The sequence below is a fragment of the Scyliorhinus torazame genome, chromosome 5 (assembly GCF_047496885.1).
Source record: "Scyliorhinus torazame isolate Kashiwa2021f chromosome 5, sScyTor2.1, whole genome shotgun sequence".
In the NCBI taxonomy this organism is placed as follows: domain Eukaryota; kingdom Metazoa; phylum Chordata; class Chondrichthyes; order Carcharhiniformes; family Scyliorhinidae; genus Scyliorhinus; species Scyliorhinus torazame.
Window position 1 is genome coordinate 122,903,949 of NC_092711.1, and position 20,757 is coordinate 122,924,705.

At 48.1% G+C, this 20,757-nt stretch overlaps 1 protein-coding gene and 1 long non-coding RNA gene across 2 annotated transcripts in view; one reads left to right on the top strand and one right to left on the bottom strand.

The window, feature by feature from the left end:
* LOC140419661 (uncharacterized) overlaps nt 1-15,209 on the bottom strand; it is a 71,527-nt gene extending 56,318 nt beyond the window's left edge. Inside the window, exon 1 of the transcript XR_011945958.1 lies at nt 15,132-15,209. The gene's annotated coding sequence lies outside the window, so the exon portion shown is untranslated. The remainder of the gene's footprint in view (nt 1-15,131) is intronic.
* On the top strand, nt 14,964-18,241 carry LOC140419668 (uncharacterized). The gene is made up of 2 exons (XR_011945965.1): nt 14,964-15,032; nt 17,268-18,241. It is a non-coding gene; the product is annotated as an uncharacterized lncRNA (long non-coding RNA).
* The last annotated feature ends 2,516 nt before the right edge of the window (nt 18,242-20,757 follow it).

Consider the following 20,757-nt stretch of genomic DNA (forward strand, 5'->3'; position numbering starts at 1 on the left):
ACGAAGGGGAGACTATGGTAGATGAACTAAAAGGGAAATGGGAAGAAGAGCTGGGGGAGGAGATCGAGGAGGGGTTGTGGGCAGATGCCCTAAGCAGGGTAAACTCGTCGTCCTCGTGTGCCAGGCTAAGCCTGATTCAGTTTAAGGTATTACACAGGGCACATATGACTGGAGCACGGCTCAGTAAATTTTTTGGGGTGGAGGATAGGTGTGCGAGGTGCTCGAGAAGCCCAGCGAATCATACCCATATGTTTTGGTCATGCCCGGCACTACAGGGGTTTTGGATGGGGGTGACAAAGGTGCTTTCAAAAGTAGTAGGAGTCCGGGTCGAACCAAGCTGGGGGTTGGCTATATTTGGGGTTGCACAAGAGCCGGGAGTGCAGGAGGCGAGAGAGGCCGATGTTTTGGCCTTTGCGTCCCTAGTAGCCCGGCGCAGGATATTGCTGATGTGGAAAGAAGCCAAGCCCCCGGGGGTGGAGACCTGGATAAATGACATGGCGGGGTTTATAAAGCTAGAGCGGATTAAGTTCGTCCTAAGGGGGTCGGCTCAAGGGTTCACCAGGCGGTGGCAACCGTTCGTCGAATACCTCGCAGAAAGATAGACGGAATGGGAAAAAGAAGGCAGCAGCAGCAGCCCAGGATCGGGGGGGGGGGGGGGGGGCGGGGGGGGGGGGGGGAGGAACCAGAAGGACTCTCAGGGTTGTTAATATATACTGTATAGTATGTATAGGTCGTTGCTACAGATAATTATATATTGGACTGTTAAATTATATTTTTGGAGAGTGTTACTTGTGACAAGGCAGTTGCCAATTAGGGCTAGTTTTCATTTTTGTTATTTATTATTTATTCATTTTTTGTTTATAAAATAGGTCATTGTTATTTGTGTTGTTATAGTATTGTGTAAAGGATGCACAATGTACTGTGTTGGTTGACCAAAAATTTTCAATAAAATATTTAATTTAAAAAAAAGAATAAATACTCTCCAAAGATACAATCCAACAGTCCAATATACATTACCTAAAACAAGTGCCTATACATATACAATAACATCCCTGAGAGTCCGTCCGATTCCTCCCCCCCCCTCCCCCCTGGGTTGCTGCTGTTGTCTTCTTCTTTTCCATTCCCTCTATCTTTCTGTGAGGTAGTCGACGAACGGTTGCCACCGCCTGGTGAACCCTTGAGCCGAACCCCTTAATACGAACTTAATCCGTTCTAACTTTATAAACCCTGCCATGTCGTTTATCCAGGTCTCCACACCCGGGGGTTTGGCTTCCTTCCACATTAACAATATCCTGCGCCGGACTACTAGGGACGCAAAGGCCAAAACACCAGCCTCTCTCGCCTCCTGCACTCCCGGCTCTTCTGCAACCCAGCTTGGTTCGACCTGGACCCCCACCACCTTCGAAAGCACCTTTGCCACCCCCACCCAAAACCCCTGTAGTGCCGGGCATGACCAGAACATGTGGGTGTGATTCGCTGGGCCTCTCGAGCGTCTCGCATACCTATACTCTACCCCCAAAAATTTACTGAGCCGTGCTCCAGTCATATGCGCCCTGTGTAACACCTTAAATTGTATCAGGCTTAGCCTGGCACATGAGGACGATGAGTTTACCCTACGTAGGGCATCAGCCCACAGCCCCTCCTCAATCTCCTCCCCCAGCTCTTCTTCCCATTTCCCTTTCAGCTCATCTACCATGATCTCCCCTCGTCCCTCATTTCCCTATATATGTCCGACACCTTACCATCCCCCACCCATGTCTCTGAGATCACTCTATCCTGCACCTCCTGCGTCGGGAGCTGCGGGAATTCCCTCACCTGTTGCCTCGCAAAAGCCCTCAGTTGCATATACTGAAATGCATTCCCTTGGGGCAACCCATATTTTTCCGTCAGCGCTCCCAGACTCGCAAACGTCCCATCTACGAACAGATCTCTCAATTGTGCTACCCCTGCTCTTTGCCATGCTCCAAATCCTCCATCCATTCTCCCCTATATAGAAATAACCTATGGTTATTTCTTATCGGGGACCGCAGCGAGGCTCCCGTCTTTCCCCTATGCCGTCTCCACTGCCCCCAAATTTTCAATGTAGCCACCACCACCGGACTTGTGGTGTATTTCTTCGGTGAGAACGGCAGCGGCGCCGTCACCATAGCTTGTAGGCTAGTCCCACTGCGGGACGCCCTCTCCAATCTCTTCCACGCCGCTCCCTCCTCTTCTCCCATCCACTTATACACCATTGAAACATTGGCGGCCCAGTAGTACTCACTTAGGCTCGGTAGTGCCATCCCCCCCGCCCCCGCCGTCCCTACTACGCTGCAAAAATCCCCTCCTCACTCTCGTGTTCTTCCCAGCCCACACAAAACTCATAATACTCTTCTCGATTCTTTTGAAAAAAGCCTTCGTGACCACCACCGGGAGGCACTGAAACACAAAAAGGAATCTCGGGAGGACCACCATTTTAACCGCCTGCACCCTCCCTGCCAGTGACAGGGACACCATGTCCCATCTCTTAAAGTCCTCCTCCATCTGTTCCACCAACCGCGTTAAATTAAGCCTATGTAATGTACCCCAATTCTTGGCTATCTGGATCCCCAAATACCGAAAGTCCCTTGTTACCTTCCTCAACGGTAAATCCTCTATTTCTCTGCTCTGCTCCCCTGGATGCACCACAAACAACTCACTTTTCCCCATGTTCAATTTATACCCTGAAAAATCCCCAAACTCCCCAAGAATCCGCATTATCTCTGGCATCCCCTCCACCGGGTCCGCCACATATAGCAACAAATCATCCGCATACTGAGATACCCGGTGTTCTTCTCCTCCCCCGAGTACTCCCCTCCACTTCCTGGAACCCCTCAATGCTATGGCCAGGGGCTCAATCGCCAGTGCAAACAATAACGGGGACAGAGGACATCCCTGCCTCGTCCCTCTATGGAGCCGAAAATAATCAGACCCCTGTCCATTCGTGACCACGCTCGCCATCGGGGCCCTATACAGCAACTGTACCCATCTGATATACCCATCTCCAAAGCCAAATCTCCTCAGCACCTCCCACAAATAATCCCACTCCACTCTATCAAATGCTTTCTCGGCATCCATCGCCACCACTATCTCCGCTTCCACCTCTGCTGGGGGCATCATCATTACCCCTAGCAGCCTCCGTATATTTGTATTCAGCTGTCTCCCCTTCACAAACCCAGTTTGGTCCTCATGAACCACCCCCGGGACACAATCCTCTATCCTCGTAGCCATTACCTTGGCCAGAATCTTAGCGTCCACATTCAGGAGGGAAATGGGCCTATAGGACCCGCATTGCAGCGGGTCATTTTCCTTCTTTAGGAGGAGCGATATCGTTGCCTCTGACATAGTCGGGGGCAGCTGCCCCCTTTCCCTCGCCTCATTAAATGTTCTCATCAGTAGCGGGGCCAGCAAGTCCATATATTTCCTATAGAATTCAACTGGGAATCCGTCTGGTCCCGGGGCCTTCCCCGCCTGCATGCTCCCAATCCCTTTCACTACTTCCTCAGTCTCAATCTGTGCTCCCAGTCCCACCCCCTCCTGCTCCTCCACCTTAGGAAATTCCAGCTGATCCAGAAAGCACATCATTCTCTCCTTCCCATCCGGGGGCTGAGCTTCATATAATCTTTCATAAAATGCCTTGAACACTCCATTCACTCTCTCTGCTCCCCGCTCCATCTCTCCCTCCGCATCTCTCACCCGCCCCCCCATCTCCCTCGCTGCTCCCCTTTTCCTCAATTGGTGGGCCAGCAACCTGCTCGCCTTCTCCCCATATTCGTACTGTACACCCTGTGCCTTCCTCCATTGTGCCTCTGCATTACCCGTAGTCAACAAGTCAAATTCTACATGTAGCCTTTGCCTTTCCCTGTACAGTCCCTCCTCCGGTGCCTCCGCATATTGTCTGTCCACCCTCAGAAGTTCTTTCAACAACCGCTCCCTTTCCCTACCCTCCTGCGTTCCTTTATGTGCCCTAATAGATATCAGCTCCCCTCTAACCACTGCCTTCAGCGCCTCCCAGACCACTCCCACCTGAACCTCCCCATTATCATTGAGTTCCAAGTACCTTTCAATACACCCCCTCACCCTTAAACACACACCCTCATCTGCCAATAATTCCATGTCCATTCTCCAGGGTGGACGCTGTTCTTTTTCCTCCCCTATCTCCAGGTCCACCCAATGTGGAGCGTGATTCGAAATAGCTATAGCCGTGTACTCCGCCCCCGTCACCTTCGGGATCAGTGCCCTTCCCAAAACAAAAAAGTCTATCCGTAAATAAACTTTGTGGACATAGGAGAAAAACGAAAACTCCTTACTCCTAGGTCTACTAAATCTCCAGGGGTCTACTCCTATCTGCTCCATAAAGTCCTTAAGCACCCTAGCTGCAGCCGGCCTCCTTCCGGTCCTGGACCTCGATCTGTCCAGCCCTGGGTCCAGCACCGTGTTAAAATCTCCACCCATTACCAACTTCCCCACCTCTAGGTCCGGGATACGTCCTAACATACGCCTCATAAAGTTGGCGTCATCCCAGTTCGGGGCATATACGTTCACTAAGACCACCGCCTCCCCTTGCAATTTGCCACTCACCATCACGTATCTGCCCCCACTATCCGCCACTATGGTCTTTGCCTCAAACATTACCCGCTTCCCCACTAGTATAGCCACCCCCCTGTTTTTTGCATCTAGCCCCGAATGAAACACCTGCCCCACCCATCCTTTGCGTAGTCTGACCTGGTCTATCAGTTTCAGATGCGTCTCCTGCAGCATAACCACATCTGCCTTAAGTTTCTTTAGGTGTGCGAGTACCCGTGCCCTCTTTATCGGCCCGTTCAGCACTCTCACATTCCACGTGATCAGCCGGGTTGGGGGGCTCTTTACCCCCCCCCCCCCCCTTGTCGAGTAGCCATCTCCTTTTTCAATCCAGCTCCTCCCCCGGTTCCCACGTAGCCGTATCTCCCCCCCAACGGCGCCCTCCCGCCCCAACCACCCCACCCCATACCAGCTCCCCCTTCTCCCCAGCAGCAGCAACCCAGTTAACCCCCCACCCCCCCCCCGCTAGATCCCTCACTAGCGTAATTGCACCCCCCATGTTGCTCCCAGAAGTCAGCAAACTCTGGCCGACCTCGGCTTCCCCCCGTGACCTCGGCTCCCACTGTGCGAGGCCCCCTCCTTCCTGCTTCCCTGTTCCCGCCATGATTACCATAGCGCGGGAACAAAGCCCGCGCTTCCCATTTGGCCCCGCCCCCAATGGCCGGCGCCCCCAGCTCCTCATCCTCCCTCCCCCCTGACATGGGGGAGAGAGAAAAGTTACAGGGTCGCAGGATTGACAACTTGGGAAATCATCTCTTCCCCCTTTTCCCCCTCTTCACCCCACATATTCGTCCCACCACTTTGTCCCAAACGTTCTTTTTCTAGCCCGCTTATTCCAGTTTCTCCTCGACAATAAATGTCCACGCCTCTTCTGCCGTTTCAAAGTAGTGGTGTTTCCCTTGATGTGTGACCCACAGTCTTGCCAGCTGCAGCATTCCAAATTTAACCTTCCTTTTGTGCAGCACCGCCTTGGCCCAATTAAAGCTTGCCCTCCTTCTCGCCACCTCCACACTCCAATCTTGATATATGCGGATCACAGCGTTCTCCCACCTACTGCTCCGAGTTTTCTTTGCCCATCTGAGGACCATCTCTCTGTCCTTATATCGGTGAAATCTCACCACTATGGCTCGAGGAATTTCTCCAGCCCTCGGACTTCGCGCCATAACTCGATAGGCTCCCTCCACTTCCAACGGGCCCGTCGGGGCCTCCGATCCCATTAACGAGTGCAGCATCGTGCTCACATATGCCCCGACGTCCGGGCCTTCTGCACCTTCGGGAAGACCAAGAATCCTTAAATTCTTCCTCCTCGCATTATTCTCCAGCACCTCCAGCCTTTCCACACACCTTTTGTGTTGTGCCTCGTGCATCTCTGTCTTCACCACCAGGCCCTGTATGTCGTCCTCATTCTCAGCAGTCTTTGCCTTCACGACCCAAAGCTCCTGCTCCTGGGTCTTTTGCTCCTCCTTTAGCCCTTCAATCGCCTGTAATATCGGGGCCAGCAGCTCCTTCTTCATCTCCTTTTTAAGTTCTTCCACGCAACGCCGCAGGAACTCTTGTTGTTCAGGGCCCCATATTAAACTGCCTCCTTCCGACGCCATCTTGCTTTGTGCCTGCCTTCCTGGCCGCTGCTCTAGAGGATCCACTGCAATCCGGCCACTTTCCTCTCTTTTTTCCATCCGTGTCCAGGGGGGATTCCCTTCTGGTTTACCGCACAGTGTTTTTAGCCGTTAAAATTGCCGTTGGGGCTCCTATTAAGAGCCCAAAAGTCCTTTCCACCGGGAGCTGCCGAAACGTGCGACTTAGCTGGTCATCGCCGCACCCGGAAGTAACACATCCATCCTTGTGACACACTGCCTTCCTCGGCCAAATGGAAAGCAAAAGGATTCATTACCTTACAGGACAGTTACTGTCCTAATGATTTTCGAACCACCCAGCTATGAACCTCACCAACGCAGGGAGCGGAGTCGGTGTGAACTCGGGGAGAGGAGTTTCAGAACAGTAAATATAAATAACTTACCTCAGGGATTCACGGCCTAGCCGGCAGGGAGCGGAGTTGGTGCGAATCCAGGGAGGAGGAGCTTCGGAACAGGAAATATAAATAACTTACCTCAGGGATTCACGGCCTAGCCGACAGGGAGCGGAGTTGGTATGAATCTGGGGAGGAGCTGCTTCGGAACAGTCAGTATAAATAACCTCAGGGATTCATGGCCTAGTCGGCAGGGAGCAGAGTTGGTGCGAATCCGGGAGGTGGAGCTTCGGAATAGTAAATATAAATATTTTTTTTTAAATTTAGAGGACCCAATTCATTTTTCCAATTAAATGGCAATTTAGCATGGCCAATCCACCTACCCTGCACATCGTTTTGGGTTGTGGGGGCAAAACCCACGCAAACACGGGGAGAATGTGCAAACTCCACACGGACAGTGAGCCAGAGCCGGGATCGAATCTGGGACCTCAGCACCGTGAGGCAGCAGTGCTACTCGCTGTGCCACCCTGCTGCCATCAATAAGTATAAATAACTTACCTGTTGGGTATCTGGACTGGGGGCAAAAGCTGAAACGTGACATCAGAGTAAGTAACTAAGTCGGGTTGTACCTAGGAGATTAGTAACTAGGAGATTAGTAACTAGGAGATTAGTAACTAGGAGATTACTGAATGTTATCTATATCAACGATTTGGATGAGAAAGTACAAGGCATGATCAGTAAGTTTGCAGGTGACACTAAAATAGGTGGAGATAGTGAGGAAGGTTATCAAAAATTGCAGCTGGATCTTGATCAGCTGGGGAAGTGGGCCGAGAAATGGCAAATGGAGTTCAATACAGATCAGTGTGAGGAGTTGCATTTCGGAAAGTCAAATCAAGGTAGGACTTTCACAGTGAATGGTAGGGCCTGAGGGTGTATCATGGAACAGAGGGACCTTGGAGTTCAGGTGCACGGATCTCTAAAGGTGGAGTCACAGATAGATAGGGCAGTGAAGAAGGCTTTTGGCCTTCATCAGTCAGGACATTGAGTATAGAAATTGGGAAGCTATGTTGCAGTTGTAAAGGATGTTGGTGAGGTCGCACCTGGAGTATTGTGCTCAGTTTTAGAACACAGAACATTACAGCGCAGTACAGGCCCTTCGGCCCTTGATGTTGCGCCGACCTGTGAAACCACTCTAAAGCCCATCTACACTATTCCCTTATCATCCATATGTCTATCCAATGACCATTTGAATACCCTTAGTGTTGGCAAGTCCACTACTGTTGCAGGCAGGGCATTCCACACCCTTACTACTCTCGGAGTAAAGAACCTACCTCTGACATCTGTCTTATATCTATCTCCCCTCAATTTAAAGCTATGTCCCCTCGTGCTAGACATCACCATCCGAGGAAAAAGGCTCTCACTGTCCACCCTATCCAATCCTCTGATCATCTTGTATGCCTCAATTAAGTCACCTCTTAACGTTCTTCTCTCTAACGAAAACAGCCTCAAGTCCCTCAGCCTTTCCTCATAAGATCTCCCCTCCATACCAGGCAACATTCTGGTAAATCTCCTCTGCACCCTTTCCAATGCTTCCACATCCTTCCTATAATGCGGCGACCAGAATTGCACGCAATATTCCAAATGCGGCCGCACCAGAGTTTTGTACAGCTGCAACATGACCTCATGGCTCCGAAACTCAATCCCTCGACCAACAAAAGCTAACACACCGTACGCCTTCTTAACAACCCTCTTAACCTGAGTGGCAACTTTCAGCGATCTATGTACATGGACACCGAGATCTCTCTGCTCATCCACACTACCAAGAATCTTACCATTAGCCCAGTACTCTGTCTTCCTGTTATTCCTTCCAAAATGAATCAGCCATCCTTCTGCAATAAACTCCATTTGCCACCTCTCAGCCCAGCGCTGCAGCTTATCTATGTCCCTCTGTAACTTGTAACATCCTTCCGCACTGTCCACAACTCCACCGACTTTAGTGTCATCTGCAAATTTACTCACCCATCCTTCTACGCTCTCCTCCAGGTCATTTATAAAAATGACAAACAGCAGTGCCCCCAAAACAGATCCTTGTGGTACACCACTAGTAACTGGACTCCAGTCTGAACATTTCCCATCAACCACCACCCTTTGTCTTCTTCCAGCTAGCCAATTTCTGATCCAAAATGCTAAATCACCCTGAATCCCATGCCTCCGTATTTTCTGCAGTAGCCTACCGTGGGGAACCTTATCAAACGCTTTACTGAAATCCATATACACCACATCAACTGCTTTACCCTCATCCACCTGTTTGGTCACCTTCTCAAAGAACTCAATAAGGTTTGTGAGGCACGACCTACCCTTCATGAAACCGTGTTGACTATGTCTAATCAAATTATTCCTTTCCAGATGATTATACACCCTATCTCTTATAAACCTTTCCAAGATTTTGCCCACAACAGAAGTAAGGCTCACTGGTCTATACTTTCCGGGGTTGTCTCTACTCCCCTTCTTGAACAAGGGGACAACATTTGCTATCCTCCAGTCTTCTGGCACTATTCCTGTTGACAAAGATGACTTAAAGATCAAAGCCATAGGCTCAGCAATCTCCTCCCTAGCTTTCCAGAGAATCCTAGGATAAATCCCATCCAGCCCAGGGGACTTATCTATTTTCACCCTTTCCAGAATTGTTAACACCTCTTCCTTATGAACCTCAAGCCCTTCTAGTCTAGTAGCCTTAATCTCAGTATTCTCCTCGACAACATTGTCTTTTTCCTGTGTGAATACTGACGAAAAATATTCATTTAGCACCTCTCCTATCTCCTCGGACTCCACGCACAACTTCCCACTACTGTCCTTGACTGGCCCTACTCTTACCCTCGTCATTCTTTTATTCCTGACATATCTATAGAAAGCTTTAGGGTTATCCTTGATCCTACCTGCCAAAGACTTCTCATGTCCCCTCCTGGCTCTTCGTAGCTCTCTCTTTAGGTCCTTCCTAGCTAACTTGTAACTCTCGAGCGCCCTTACTGAACCTTCATGTCTCATCTTTACATCAGCCTCCTTCTTCCTCTTGACAAATGTTTCGACTGCCTTAGTAAACCACGGTTCCCTTGCTCGACCACTTCCTCCCTGCCTGACAGGTACATACTTATCAAGGACACGCAGTAGCTGTTCCTTGAACAAGCTCCACATTTCCATTGTGCCCATCCCCTGCAGTTTTCCTCTCCATCTGATGCATCCTAGGTCTTGCCTCATCGCATCATAATTGCCTTTCCCCCAGATATAACTCTTGCCATGCGGTATATACCTAACCCTTTCCATCACAAAAAGGAAACGTAATCGAATTGTGGTCACTATCACCAAAGTGCTCACCTACCTCCAAATCTAACACCTGTCCTGGTTCATTACCCAGTACCAAATCCAATACGGCCTCGTCTCTCGTTGGCCTATCTACATACTGTGTCAGGAAACCCTCCTGCACACATTGGACAAAAACGGACCCATCTAAAGTACTCGAACTATAGCGTTTCCAGTCAATATTTGGAAAGTTAAAGTCCCCCATAACAACTACCCTGTTGCTTTCGCTCCTATCCAGAATCATCTTTGCAATCCTTTCCTCTACATCTCTGGAACTTTTCGGAGGCCTATAGAAAACCCCTAACAGGGTGATCTCTCCTTTCCTGTTTCTAACCTCAGCCCATACTACCTCAATCGACGAGTCCTCATCAAACGTCCTTTCTGCCACCGTAATACTGTCCTTGACTAACAATGCCACCCATCCCCCTCTTTTACCACCTTCCCTGAGCTTACAGAAATATCTAAACCCCGGCACCTGCAACAACCATTCCTGTCCCTGCTCTATCCATGTCTCCGAAATGGCCACAACATCGATGTCCCAGGTACCAACCCATGCCGCAAGTTCACCCACCTTATTCCGGATGCTCCTGGCATTGAAGAAGACACACTTTAAACCACCTTCCTGCCTGCCGATACACTCCTGCAACTTGAAAACCTTACTCATGACCTCACTACTCTCAACCTCCTGTATACTGGACCTACAATTCAGGTTCCCAAGCCCCTGCTGAACTAGTTTAAACCCTCCCGAAGAGCATTAGCAAATTTCCCCCCCAGGATATCGGTACCCCTCTGGTCCAGGTGTAGACCATCCCGTTTGTAGAGGTCTCACCGGCCCCAGAATGAGCCCCAATTATCTAGAAATCTGAAACCCTCCCTGTAGCCACACGTTCAACTCCTCTCTTTCCCTATTCCTCGTCTCGCTATCACGTGGCACGGATAACAACCCGTGGATACTGTTGGGGGGGGGGGGGGACTTACCAGGCGTAAGCCATGGGGTGCAGGTCTCTGGCACAGAGTCTGTCCTTGTTGCTCAGAAGGGAAGAGGGGAGAGGAGTAGAGCATTAGTCATTGGAGACTCCATAGTTAGGGGGATAGATAGGAGATTCTGTGGGAACGAAAGAGACCCGTTGTTGGTGTGTTGCCTCCCAGGTGCCAGGGTGGGTGATGTCTCGGATCATGTTTTCGGGATCCTTAAGGGGGAGGGGGAGCAGTCCCAAGTCGTGGTCCACATAGGTACCAACGATATAGGTAGGAAAAGGGATAGGGATGTAAGGTAGGAATTCAGGGAGCTAAGGTGGCAACTTAGATCTAGGGCAGAGTTATTATCTCTGGGTTGTTACCCGTGCCACGTGCTAGCGAGACGCGGAATAGGGAGAGAGAGGAATTGAACACATGGCTACAGGGATGGTGCAGGAGGGAGGGTTTCAGATTTCTGGATAATTGGGGCTCATTCTGGGCTAGGTGGCACCTCTACAAACGGGATGGTCTACACCTGGACCAGATGGGTACCAATATCCTGGGGGGGATATTTGCTAATGCTCTTCGGGAGGGTTTAAACTAGATCATCAGGGATTGGGAACCTGAATTGTAGCTCCAGTATACAGGAGGTTGAGAGTAGTGAGGTCATGAGTAAGGTTTCAAAGTTGCAGGAGTGTACCGGCAGGCAGGAAGGTGGTTTAAAGTGTGTCTACTTTAATGCCAGGAGCATCCGGAATAAGGTGGGTGAACTTGCAGCATGGGTTGGTACCTGGGACTTCGATGTTGTGGCCATCTCGGAGCCATGGATAGAGCAGGGACAGGAATGGTTGTTGGCTCAAGGGTTTACTAGGCGGTGGCAACCGTTCGTCGAATATCTTGCGGAAAGATAGTTAGGGGAGAACAAAGAAGGCAGCAGCAGCGGCCCAGGACTTGGGGGGGGGGGGGGGGGAGGGATGGGGGGGGGGATGGGGGGGGTGTGGCCTGAGACAAGGCAGTTGCCAATTAGGGCTAGTTTTTATTTTTTGTTATTTAATATTTATTTATTTGTTGTTGTTTTTGTTTAAATTTAAAAAGGTCATTATTATCTGTATTGTTACAATGTTGTGTAAAGGATGCACAATGTACTGTGTTGGTTGACCAAAAATTTTCAATAAAATATTATTTAAAAAAAAAAGGAATGGTTGTTGCAGGTGCCGGGGTTTAGATATTTCAGTAAGCTCAGGGGAGGTGGTAAAAGAGGGGGAGGGGTGGCAATGTTAGTCAAGGACAGTATTACGGTGGCAGAAAGAACGTTTGATGAGGACTTGTCTACTGAGGTAGTATGGGCTGAGGTTAGAAACATGAAAGGTGAGGTCACCCTGTTAGGGGTTTTCTGTAGGCCTCCGCAATGTTCCAGAGATGTAGAGGAAAGGATTGCAAAGATGATTCTGGATAGGAGCAAAAGCAACAGGGTAGTTGTTATGGGGGACTTTAACTTTCCAAATATCGACTGGAAACGCTGTAGTTCCGAGTACTTTAGATGGGTCCGTTTTTGTCCTGTTTACCTTTGTTCTGTTCACCGTTGTTCTGCCATTAACACATTCTGATCTCTTAATGTGCCATCAGCACCTTTCCTTGCTTTGATTAGCGCCATTTACATTCCCTTTTTCTTTCTGTCCTAGACATTTTGCCATTCTCCACCTATTGTTGATGCTCTATCGAGACCCAATGCGACACGCCACCTCCGCCCCAGCCACAATAGTCTAAATCTAGCCAAAATTCCAGTTCTTCAGCTTTGACAAAGGGTCACCCAGACTCAAAACGACAGCTGCCATCTCTCTCCACAGAGGCTGTCAGACCTGCAGAGATTGTCCAGTATTTTCTGTTTTTGTTTCCGATTGAAGCATCCGCAGTAAGTTGCTTTTACCACCCATTTAAACATGTTTGAAATAATGATTAAATATGTTCATCTGCATCGGTAAACCTATTGAAAGCTATGAGACTCCATAATTAGGGGGATAGATAGGAGAGTCTGTGGGAACGAGAGAGACTCGCGGTTGGTGTGTTGCTTCCCAGGTGCCAGGGTCCGCGATGTCTCGGATCGTGTTTCCGGGATACTTAAGGGGGAGGGGCAGCAGCCCCAAGTTGTGGTCCACATAGGTACCAACGACATAGGTAGGAAAAGGGATAGGGATGTAAGGCAGGAATTCAGGGAGCTAGGGTGGAAACTTAGATCTAGGACAAGCAGAGTTATTATCTCTTTGCTTTGCTATACGAAAGATGTTATTAAACTGTAGAGAGTGCAGAAGAGATTTACAAGGATGTTGCCAGAACTCAAGAGACTGAGTTATAGGGAGAGATTGGACAGGCCAGGACCTTTTTCTGTGGCGCGTAGGAGACTGAGGAGTGATCTTATCGAAGCGTAAAAGATCATGAGAGGCATGGATAGGTGAATGCACTCAGTCTTTTTTTCAGGGTTGGGGAATCGAGAACTAAAGGACTTTGGTTTAAGTTAAGAGGGGAAAGAATTAATGGGAAACTAAGGAGCAACGGCTTTACACAGACGGTGGTACAGATGTGGAATGAGCTGCCGGAGGAAGTGGTTGAGGCAGAGACATTGACAACATTGTAAAGGCATTTGGACAGATACATGGATAGGAAAGGTTCAGAGGGATATTGGGTTAGCTTAGATGGGCCTTGGTTGGCTGGGCCAGTTTGGGCCGAAGGGCCGGTCTCCGTGCCATAGATTCTATGAACCCCAAGTCTCTTTGGACATCCACTGTACTTAACCTCTTTTCATTTAAAAAGTACTCAGTTCTAACCTTTTTTGGTTCAAAACAGACAACCTCACACTTGTTTACATTGCCACAATCTTGCCCATTCACCTCTGTCAATATGTCAATAGGGACTGATTTAGCACAGGGGTCTAAATAGCTGGCTTGTAATGCAGAACAATGCCAGCAGCGCAGGTTCGATTCCTGCAGCGGCCTCCCCGAACAGCCGCCGGAATGTGGTGACTAGGGGCTTTCAGTAACACCATTGAAGCCTACTTGTGACAATAAGCAATTATTATTATTATTATTATCTTCTTACAATTTTATGCTGTCATCAATGCTGTCGACGATGCCACCAAACTTTGTATTATCAGCAAAAGTGCAGAAGAGGCACTTCGATCCATCGAGTTTGCACCAACACATCAAAACCTGACCCACCTACCTAATCCCATTTGCCAGCACTTGGCCTATAGCCTTGAATGTTATGATGTGCCAGTCTTCATCCAGGTACTTTTAAGAGGATGTGAGGCAAGTCGTCTCTACCATCCTCCTCAGCAGTGCATTCCAGGCCCTCACCACCCTCTGGGTAAAAATGTTTTTCCTCAAGATATGTGTCAATAAATCTAATATAATCTAACCCCACTCTCTGCTGCCTGTTGGTTGGCCAATCCTAAATCCAAGCTAATATATAACCTCTAAACCCCGTGGGATCTTACCTTGTTTATTACCTTTTGTGTGACACCTTATCAACTGTATTCTGGGAGTCCAAATACATCCACAGGACCCCCATTATCCACCTGGCCTGTCACATCTTCCAAGAACTCCAACAAGTGAGTCAAACACTCCACCAAACCACGCTGACTGATGGATTGCGGTTTGACTTTCCAAATATCCAGTTACTACTTCCTCAATAATGGATTCCAACAGTTTCCCAACAACAGGCATTAAACTAACTAGTTTCCTACTTTCTGCCTTTTTGAACAGGAAAAATACCATTAGACTTTTCCTCTCATGCAGTGACATGGTCAATGTCTCCACCCTGTTGTCTATGACGTTGTTTGTGGCGAGAAGCCGGAAGCGGTGGACAGTGAGAGCGGAGAATGTTCATTGTGCCGCTCTGGGGCCCCACTGGGGTTTGTAAACCCCGCCCCCAGACACTGACCTCTCACCTGACACATCACAAAGCGCAGAATGATTGACAGCAGCACCGAACCAATAGGCGAATAGCGGACAGATCCGGAGGACCTGTCGGGAGCGACTGGTCCTCCAACCAATCAGCGCGAATGAGGAGGCGGGACTGGGCTGACTGAAGCATGCGCAATGTGATTAATGGCAACGCAGGAAAAGGTTCTTTCTCGGATCCACAATCCGTGAAGGTGGGAATGGCGGGACGGAGGGAGAGATGAATCAGGAGGGTTGTCAGGCACGCTTCGTGTACATGTTATATCGACCAAAAATCCGAAAAAATAACTTACCGCTACCTCGGGAACTGCAGCTTTGTTACAAACAAGATTAAGCAAACGCCATCTTTATTTGGCTCTGGCAGACGTACGCATGCGCCGTCTCAATATTGGGTTTGCGGCAGCAGTGGGTCTGCGCCCTCGGCATCCTTTGGATCACTAGCAGCAATGCGCATGCGGACCCACCATCTTTATTGGGCACAGTAAGAAGTCTTACAACACCAGGTTAAAGTCCAGCAAGTTTGTTTCAAACACTAGCTTTCGGAGCGCTGCTCCTTCCTCAGGTGAATGAAGAGGTAAGTTCCAGAAGCATATATATATATATATATATATATATAGACAGATTCCTCACCTGAGGAAGGAGCAGCGCTCCGAAAGCTAGTGACATCGAAACAACCCTGTTGGACTTTAACCTGGTGTTGTAAGACTTCTTACTGTGCTCACCCCAGTCCAACGCCGGCTTCTCCACATCATCTTTATTGGGGCACAAGCAGCAGAGGACAGGCTCAGTCACCATCATTGTTGGGGGCAACATTTTTGAAACGTTTCTTCATGACAGAATGTCCAGCAAACTGCTTCACTCTGAGTTACAAATTCCTATTTATGGGGCAGAATATATGTCCAGGGCAGTGACAATAATTCAAATTTATATTGGGACTTGAACGGAATAAAACTTTGAAGACTTTCAGAGAAACGTTACAAAATAACAATTGACACTGAGCCACATGAGATATTAGATTTTAAGGCGAATCTTAACAGAGGAAAGTGAGTCAGAGTTTTAAGGAGGAAATTGAGGCCTTGGGAACACAGTAATGGTTGAGAGATTAAAATCGGGAATGCTGCAGTGGCTGGAATTAAATGAGTGCTGAGGTCTCGGGTGTGTGTGTGGAGGAGATTACAGTGATCAGGATGATCATTACCATGGAGTAAAACAATGAGAAATTTAAAATTGTTGTGCCTTTTAAAAGGAAGCGTTTGTAGATCAGTGGGCACGGGCTGGTGTGAGTAAGCACATGGGTAGGAGAGCTTTGGAGGGTGTTGTTTAATTTTGGAGTCTGGCTGTGAGTGCATTGGAATAATTTGGTTGAGTGGTAACAGAAGAATGTATGATGGGTGGTGCAGCAGATGAATAGAGACTGAGGTGGAGCCGAGCTATGTTCCTGAAGTGGAAGTCGGCAATCTTGGTGATGATGTGGATCTGTGGTCAAGAGCTCATCTGGGGCGAAATATTTCACCATGGTTGTGAACAGTCAGCTTCAGCCTCAGACATTGGACAGGGATGGAATTGGTGACAAGGGAGTGGAGTTTGTAGCGGGTGTGAAAGGGAATGGGTTCAGTCTTGTCAATATTTAAATGGAGGAAAGTTCTGCTCATCCAGCACTGGATGTCGGACAAGTTCAGACAGTGTGTGTCTTGGAAAGGAACTTTCAAGTGGTGATGTTCACATACATCTGCTGTCCTGGTCCATCCAGATGGTGGAGGTTAAGGGTTCAGGAGATTTTGTCAAATGGTGATTCAGTTGTTGGTCCATTGCTTCCTGTTACGCTCACTCCGTTCTCACTCTCTCTCCCTTCCCATCAATCATTTTGATTCTCTCTCTCTCCCCCACTACTCATTCTCTTTCTCTCTCACTCGGTTTCTCACATAACATTCTCTAGTCCAGAGGGTTATGGATGATAATAATAATCATTATTGTCACAAGTAGGCTCATATTAACACTGCAATAAAGTAACTGTGACCATCAATGAATATATTTAAGGCTCAGATGGTGAGATTTTTGGTCTCTCAGGAAGTCAAAGGACATAGAGAGCTAACGGCAAAGTGGAATTGAAGACTGAGATCAGCCACAATCGTTTTCAATAGCAGTGCAGGTTCGAAGGGCCGAATGGTCTACTTCTGCTCCTATTTCTTGTGTTCTTGCGGAGGCCCGAATCTTGTGTGGGCTCAGGCCGCGTGGCAGGTTCCCTTCCCTGAAGGACATTAACAAACTAGTTCACTTTTCACAAAAGGTTCAACAGTTTTTGTGGTCACTTTTTCCCAGTGCCGGCCCCACAAGTAATCAGATTCATTCAGCTCAATTTCACAACCTGCCTTTGTGTTTCTGTGGGTTCTCTCTCACACCCTTTTTTCTGTTTTAACTCAATTTCACAGGGTATTAGCAGGGAAGGATGTGCAATTGGGAAACTCCAACCAAACACCACATCAAAATCTGACAGTCGTGTAACTGATCGCAACCTGAATATCATCAGATTTTGAACATGGAAGGAAAAAGCACAGTTCACAGTGGAGAGAAACAGTACACGTGTTCTGTGTGTGGACAAAGTTTCAGCCGATCATCTGGCCTGTCAAAACACAATCACAGCAGGGAGAAACCATGGAAATGTGGGGACTGGGGCAAGGCGTTCAATTACCCATCTGACCTGGCAACCCATCGACGCATTCACACTGGGGAGAAGCCTGTCACCTGCCCCGAGTGTGGGCGTGGATTCACTCAGTCAGACAGCCTGTTGATGCACCAGCGAGTTCACACTGGGGAAAGGCCTTTCACCTGCCCTGAGTGTGGGAAGGGATTCACTCAGTCATCCCAACTGCTGACACACCAGCAGATTCACAATGATGAGAGACCTTTTAAATGCAGAAAATGCGGGAAGTGCTTTATAAGTTCTTGGGATCAGATGTCCCATCAAAGAGTTCACACTGACGAGAGACCGTTTAAATGCCTAGACACCGTTTAAATGCCTAGACTGTGGGAAGTGCTTTAAAAGTTCCGGGGAACTGGTGTCCCATCAACATGTTCACAATGACAAGAAACCATTCAGGTGCTCCGACTGGGACTGGGTTCAGACGATTATCTCAACTCACTACACCAGCGGATTCAGACTGGGGAGAGACCATTCACCTGCTCCCAGTGTGGAAAGGGATTCATTCACTCAGGCAACCTGCTGAGACATCAGCGGGTTCACAAGTAACTGATGTGATTGGATTTTGCTGTTAATCACATCCAGGATTGAACCATGTTCATCGGACTCGGTTTTGACTCAGATTTATAAACGCTAATCCAGTTATAAGGGATAGTATTCTGGATAAAAGTTAATTAATCAATAAAAGTCAATTATTTAACACAAGTGTGTTTCAAATCTTTTAACATCCATCACAAGTTAGTTCTGTTTGAAGGTCTCTCCCCCTCCCCCATCTCCTCCATCCTCACCTCAAGTGTGTGGAGTTCATGAAGCTTCTTTCTCACTAAGATTGAGACAATCTGATAAGCTGCTTTCCTCTCTGCCACTGGGCCAAACTGTCTCAAACATTCCACCTGGTCTGAGCTCATCTTTCTCCAGTTTCTCTCCTACCCTCTATCTTCCTCAGAGCTCATCTTGCCCATTCGACCTGCCTCCTGCGCCAGGGTCCTGGGTTTGATTCCCGCCTTGGGTCACTGTCTGTGTGGAGTCTGCACGTTCTCCCCGTGTCTGCGTGGATTTCCTGCGGGTGCTCCGGTTTCCTCCCACATGTCCTGAAAGACATGCTTGTTAGGTGAATTGGACATTCTGAATTCTCCCTTTGTGTACCCGAACAGGCACCGGAGTGTGGCGACTAGGGATTTTCACAGTAACTTCATTGCAGTGTTAATGTAAGCCTACTTGTGACACTAATAAAGATTGTTTGATTATTATTATTTAACCACATTCTCACAAAAATGCTGACCATTCAACTTCTCCATGTTGTGTGATATTGTTCATAGTTCTGTCTCTTGGTCCTGTCACTCGTCTTTAAATGCACCATCATCACTCATCCTAAAACAATATTTAACCCCACCTTCATTGCAAACTACCACATCAAAACCTCCCTTTCCTCTCCAAGTCCTTGTACTCTGTGTCCCCAAGGATGTATCTTCAGCCCCTCCTATTTCTTATCTACACGCTGCCACGAGGTGACATCATCCAAAAGCACCGTGTTAGTTTTCACATGGACACTGACAACACCCAGCTCTACCTCACCCCCATCCCTCTCCATTCCTCCACTGTTCCTCAATTATCAAACTGCTTATCCCACAGCCAGTACTGGATGAGCAGAAATTTCCTCCAATTAAAAATTGGGAAGACCAAAGCCATTGTCTTAAGTCACCATTAGAAATTCCGTTCCCTAACTCGCGAGTGCATCCCTCTCCCTGGGAATGTCTGAGGCTGAACCACACTCTGCACAATCTCCGTGTCCGATTTGACCCCAAGATGAGTTTCTTACCCCATATCCACACCATCACTAATGCCAGATATTTCAGTCTCCATAATGTCACCTGTCCACTCCCACACCAGCTGCTGCTGAAACCTCCTCCATGCCCCTGTTACCTTTAGACTCGATTCCAATACATTCCTGTCCAGCCTCTCACCTTCACCCCACACGGAAACGTGAGATCATCCAAATCTCTGCTGGCCGTGTATTTTCCCACACCAAGTCTTGTTCACCATCACCCCTGTGCTCACTGACCTACACTGGCTCTGATTAAGCAATGACTCCATTATTTGCATTCATGTTGTCAAATCCCTCCATGGCCATGAACATCGTCAGCCTTTAACCATGGAAGCAAAGAGCCCTGTTCAATGTGGGGAGAAACAGTTCCCGTGTTCTGAATGTAGATTATGTTTTAGCCGATGATTTGCCCTTTCGAACACTATGTAGTCTCGCTGGGAGAAGCTTTGGAAATCTGGGGACTGTGAAATAAGATTTAGTCAGACCTGGGGATTCATCGACCTATTCACACTGGGTAGTAACCGTTAATGTTCTCCGTGTGTGGGAAGGGATTCACTCAGTTCACCAGCCTCACTTCTTCATGGTCAATCTGTACTGGACTGTTACCCAGTGCAATATATCTTGCCTGAGGTTTGGTGCCCAGTACGGATCACAGTTCATGCAGCAAGTGAGGAAAAGACAGCAGGAATTTCTCTAATCTGTGGTTTACAAGGACACATTCTCTGGTTCCCAGCAGTTATGTTTCTTCAGTAATTTCCTCATTCTCCCTAAACTACCCTGCCTGTTAATTCTATTGTTTCTGACAGTTCCATTATTGTAACTATAAACATCATGCATCAGAATTTAATTTATTCTATTGCTCACTCTGGTTCTTTTGTTGAGGTTAATAACAGACAAACTCTGTCTCACAGCACCGAGGTCCCAGGTTCGATCCCAGCTCTGGGTCACTGTCCATGTGGAGTTTGCACATTCTCCCTGTGTTTGCGTGGGTTTCTCCCCCATAACCTAAAGATGTGCAGGGTAGGTGGATTGGCCACGCTAAATTGCCCCTTCATTGGAAAAGATGAATTGGGTACTCTAAAAAAAAATTTTAAAAATCAATTCTACTAGTTACATCCTCAAAATTCAATTTTCCCTTCATAAATCCATGCTGACTCTGTCCGATCCTGCCACTGTTTTCTAAGCACTCAGCTATAAAATCTTGATCAAAAATGTTCCCCACTTCCTGCATCAGGCTTACTGGTCTATAATTCCCTGTTTTCTCTCCATCTCGCTTTTTAAATACTGGAGTTACAGAAACCACCCTCCAATCTGCAGGAACTGTTCCAGAGTCTATAGAATCCTGGAAGGTGACCACCAATGCATCCACTTTTTCTAGAGCCACTTCTTTAAGTAC